Source organism: Calypte anna, chromosome 5A (assembly GCF_003957555.1).
Source record: "Calypte anna isolate BGI_N300 chromosome 5A, bCalAnn1_v1.p, whole genome shotgun sequence".
Lineage (NCBI taxonomy): Eukaryota > Metazoa > Chordata > Aves > Apodiformes > Trochilidae > Calypte > Calypte anna.
The window spans coordinates 40022219-40027905 of NC_044251.1; positions in this window are offsets into that span (position 1 = coordinate 40022219).

Here is a 5687-nt window from a genome sequence, read left to right on the forward strand (position 1 = left end):
CTGAAAGTGTTAAGGAACCCTTACTGGCACAGATCCAGCCCTGCCAGCTTTGCCAATGTCACCTCCCTCGCACAATCCCTCAATACCCTTTGCTGTCATCGGTGCAGATGCTGCCGTGGGCAGAGGTCACCATGAGCTGCTCTTCCTGGTGTGGATGATCCTAGGAGGCAGGGCTGCACCAGCCTTGGACTGTGGTTCATCACCCAAGCATCATCCCAGCCAGGTTCTCTCTGCTGTCCTTGCAAAGCCCTCAGCCTGCAGGGAGAAAGAGAGGTACCAGAGAAGTCATCCAAAACCAAAGGTATTGAGAAAAAGAGTGGAACGTGAAGAGAAGGCATTGGAAAAAGGGGAATTAGGTGGTGGCACCAGATGGCAGCTTGAGCCTAAGGGGCTTCTGCAAGAAGCAGCCCTCCACCCTCCTCAGATTTCAGCAGTTCCTCTGTGCTTAGAGGGAAGCAGGGAGGGATGCAGGTCCCTCCAGAAATGATCCAGAGATAAAAACAGGGTTAGCAAACCAAAAAGACCAGATCTGTGTGACCTGCAGGAGGGCAGCAGCAGTGCTTATTCTCTGTAATGCACCACTGTGAGGAGATCCTTGAGAAGTTAAGTGTGTCAGCACAGCACTGTGCTGCAGCAGCCCTGATGATGGGCAGAGCTAATTAGCCAAGGCCCAGGATCACATTAACGTGGCATCTCAGATGGCTGAGATGAATTTCCCAAAGTCTCTGGAGGTCCCTGCTGTGTACAAAGACGAAAGGAGGACGGGAGGCAAGAAAGAGGTAAACTGAGTTGCTGAAGGTCAAATAGCACATCAGTGAAAGGATGGAAAACAGAACCTACAGCTCCTCATCCCTCCAGTACTTTCTCCTCTGGACCATCACAAAACACCAGAAAAACAGAGAAAAACAGTGGGATTTAGCTGCTGCTGGCACAGTTTTCCAGGGGAAATTTCTGTATTTTGGAGTAGGACCTTGGTGATTTTTTTTTTTTTTTTTTGTGCACATGGAAAAAACCCAACTGTTTACTGGCATGGTACCACAGAGACACACAACACCAGATGCCTTCAAGGGAAATGAAATACATGCCCTGTCATATTAGAAAAAGTCCCCAAAAAGATACAGACCCAGTCTTTTGTTGTAAGTTGATAAAGACAGCTAAATGCCATTTGCTGCTAAGTGACTCCTAGTGATTAAATAACCTTTCTCCCCATCATCCCACCCTCACCCCCACCCGGGGCCTTCAGTGATAATATAAGAAAGATTTTGCATGTTGTTTAGCTTACATGGCCATCTGGCATTTTTACATTTCAGTAGCCTTGAACATTAAAAAAAAAACAACAGATAAAGAAAACCAGTCCTATCTTATCAGAGACCTGGAGAAGTTTAACTCTGTCAAACTACATAGGATTATCCAAGTCATTATAGTTCTTTTACTGTTTCCATCTTAATTAAGGGTGCTATTTCTCAAAGTTATGTGTGGTACTCTCTAAACCAGGCTGATCCTTATTGCCTCTGTATTTGCTTTAGCTGTGAAATACTTGACTTTCAGACAAGATGTTCTGCTTCTGGGCAATGGGGACACACACAGGAGATGTGTGCTGAGAAAAAATACCTACAGGTTTAAAACCAAAATTAAAAATACTAGAAGTCCTGCCTAAGCTAGAGAAAAGGATACTCTTTTCAAATGAAAACAAAATGGTTCTGGTGTAACTCAATTAGAAACCTGTTTAATGCTGCTGAAACATCATCTAATACCACCACACTAAGCTTTTTCTTCATCTGCTTTTGCTAAAGGGGATAAAAAGTCCAGGTCAGTCATAGTACCACACTCCAAAGGCAAAGAAACAGCAAGAAGTTTGGGCTTAGCTCAGCAGTGACTTATGGTTGAATCCACCATTTATTTTTGGGTTAATTCCCACATTCCTCCATGGAACAAAACTGAGAAAGTTATGCAATGCCCAGGGAGGTGGGGAGGAAAGGTGGAAAGAAAGGTGATTTTCTTAGAAATATGGCTTTGGGCCTTGGAGGACAAAAACATCTGCAAGATGCTTTCACCTGTACTGCTAGAGACTGAAATCTGTAACATTTGGTGTAAACACACCATAAACCCCAGAGGACATGGAGGTATGCTCAGCTAACAACCACTCAGGCTTTGTTTCTGACTGTACTTTGCCTTCTAAGATTGCTGCTTTGCATTTTAGACTAGTTCCAAGCTGGGAACTTGTAAATGTGCTACAACATCCAGCTATTAGGTGTCAGGCTGCCAGAGTGCAATTTGATAGCCAGAGTCAGGTACCTCATCCTATTTATAGCGTGGAGAGTGTTAGAAACCTCCCAAGGGCAACAGAAATTCCCTCCTCCTGAACAGAAACCTGGCTGCAGGGAAGATCAAACACAGGTTGGATCAGCCTCTGCTTTGCCAGGCTGTAGGGTCCCCACACAGGTAGGGTGTAGAAGTCTCTTTGAAGGAACAAAGGTTACCAATGTATCTGTAACACTGTGGGCTCTGCATTTGATGTAGTTTGTTGTAGGTGGTAGAGCAAACACTCAAGAAAAGGGAGGCCCTCTCCAAGTCCAAATGTGTCTCTTACCTGCTTGGACAATTCCTCCTTCAAGGCTACAAGCTGAGGCCTCATGGTTTGGTGAGTGGCTCCCTCATGCTTCTGTTCAAAATGTGCTGCCTTGCAAAGTGACCTTCAAAGAACAGAGCAAGAAAATGCAGCAGAAGGTTTAACTGTGTCTCCTAGTTGTGGAAAGAAAGGAATTTCACTTCTATTTTCATCTCCTATAATTTGTTTTCAAAGTAGCAACTGCTGCAGATGGAAAGCAGACTGAGGAGTGGGAATAGCAGCCAGGGCACTGCCATGCTTTTGCTGCACAACACTTGATGAAGAGGCTATAAATTAAATTTGGCACGAGGACTCTGTGCTCTTGGCAGCAGCATGCTGGCCTCCACTCAGCAGTTTGCCTACAGAGGCTTTTTTTGACTCCATTCTGCAGGCTACAGCTTTATAAACCAAGTTTGCCTGAACTTTCACCAGAATATATTAGAAATTGTAATTATTTGGGGGTTAAATTTGGAGATAGGTTTCCCTACACAATCCATATTGCTCTTCAGTAAGGTGGGAGGAATTACCCTCACAAAGAAAGCTACAACATAGGGAGTTCCACCTCAACATGAGGAGAAACTTCTTTATTGTGAGGGTGAGGGAGCACAGGCTGCCCAAAGAGGTTCTGGAGTCTCCTCTGGAGCCTTTCCAACCCCACCTGGATGTGTTCTGTGTGTCCTGCCCTGGGGGATCCTGCTGGGGCAGGGTTTGGACTGGTTGATCTCCAGAGGTCCCTTCCAACTCTTAACATTCCATGATTCCATGCAGGACAATATCACATCTGAGGGAATGAAGAGTAGAAAGAGCTCTAGGTTTTCACCTAATAACCTTGGCACAAATTGTATCTGCTAATGGCAGTGGTATTGTCAAGAAATGGATACATTCAAATTGGTTCTCAAAGCTTCAGTGGCTAAAATGGAGGGGATATTGTCCTAAAAGAACCAGAACTATGTGAGAGTGACTCAGCTGATTTTTCAGACATCTGTACAGAATAATGAGTTTGTATATTTGTAACTGCTTGATTCTCCTTACTAGATGGCATGTTTATCCCTCTTAACACAATAAAATCAGCAGCAATCAGGGATCTGGCTGGCAAAAATTATTACTGTGCTTCCTCTTAAACTGACATTGCAATACTTTAAAAATCATGGCATTATTCAAAGCCCTCAAGACCCTGGCAGTGACCTAGATACTGTCAGTACAGCATGTTAAAGAAACCCATCCTGGTGCCAACCTGGCTGGCTCAGGTAGCAGCCAGAGAAGGTGCAGAGCAGAACCTGAGCCTGCCCCAGGACCCCAGTTATGTACATAGGGAGCAGTCTGCCTTGCAGCAAGTACCACCACACTATGGCTGATGTTGTTCTTGGAACTGGTAGCTCAGCCACACTTCCTAAATTCCCACCTAGAGGAGTGGGAGTTAGTAAATCCATCAGTCTAGATGCTCCAAGGAGGAAACAAGTATTATTTCAGCATGAAGAAATCTTTCAGGTGCATGTATACAGTAAGAAAAGATTTGGTTTTGCTTAGAAGGCACTCCTAAAATCTTATTTTCCCTAAAATTTGTGGTTCATCATGGCTTATGTCATTGGACTACACCCTAATAAGGTAGAACTGCTGAATACCAACAAATTCCACAGATTTAGGAGTAAAAGGGGAGTAACAAAAATCAGTGAATGAACTGAACACAGAAAAATGCATTGGCTTGGACTTTGGGGTCAGAGTCTACACACCTGAATCATAGAATCATAGAATTGGCTGGGTTGGAAGGGACCTCAGAGATCATCAAGTCCAACCCTTGATCCACTCCCACTGCAGTTCCCAGCCCATGGCAGTCAGTGCCACATCCAGGCTCTTTGGAAAGATCTCCAGACACGGAGAATCCACTACTTCCCTGGGCAGCCCATTCCAATGTCTGATCACCCTCTCCAGAAAGAAATTCTTTCTAATCTCCAACCTAAACTTCCCCTATAGCTCTGTTAATTGGATCTTTGGCTTTATGGGGAACCCAACAGAAGTCAGTAGCCTCTATGCTGATCTTTTACTCTCTTAGAGAGAATCAACGATTTCAGGGTTAGTCCAGAAATTCCCAGTTTGCAAATCTTTGCTGTCACCCCTGGCAGTCCCCAGAGGGAGCCGAGGGGTCACTGGTCTGCCACAACCTAAGATGCTCAGACCCACTCTCCAGGGATGTGAGAACGTGGGGAAAACAGCTCTGTGCTCTGAGCAACCGTTCTTTAACCCAATTATTGCCTTATTCTTTTACAGTGGTCGCGTTTATATAAAAAATTCCTGACTTTACTTTCACACCATGTAGAGACCCTGGAAGGTTGTGTCCTCTACCTGCCTGCTTCTCGGCCGTCCCCTGCTTGGCAAGACTTGTCCCCAAGGCCTTCTCCATTTTTGCAGTGCCACCAAGCGGCCGGTCTCTTTCACTCGCATTTTTGCGTTTTTATCTCCACAAACCAGAGTTTTTAACACAACCCACCCCAGCGAAACGCAGGCTCTGCACCGCGCGTATACAAGAGCGAACCAAGGAGCAGCAAACCTCGGCGTTAAAAGGCCCTTTAGAGCCTACGCCAACCCGGCCTCAGCTCCTCGGGAGGAGGCAGAGGGAGGACACTGAGGTACGGACACACGCCCGCCTGGACGCCGGGAGGGCAGCGCGAAGCCCGCGGGCCTCTCACCCAACCCCTGAAGCCCTGTGGGGCCTGAGGGGACCACCCCGGGGCCTGAACCCCCACTCCAGGGCCCGGCACCCCCCCGCCATCTTAGAGGAGACGCTGAGGTAACGCTGAGGTAACGCCTCACCCTCTCCCGCCCCAGCAGGCCACGCCCCCTTCCCCCTTCCAACCAATGAACGGCAAGCACAGGGGGGGGGGAGGGAGGGATAGGCTCATCCAATGAACACCCAGCGTCCTCTCAGGCTCGACCAATAAACAGCCCGCTCCGCCATTTCAGCTCTGCCCATCAACGGTCAGCAAGGGGCGAGCCAATGAGAGCCCGCGGGAGGGTCCGGGCTGACCAATCAGCGTCGCCAGGTGAGATTTGAAAGTGAGGCGAGGCGGGCGGCGCTGCTTTC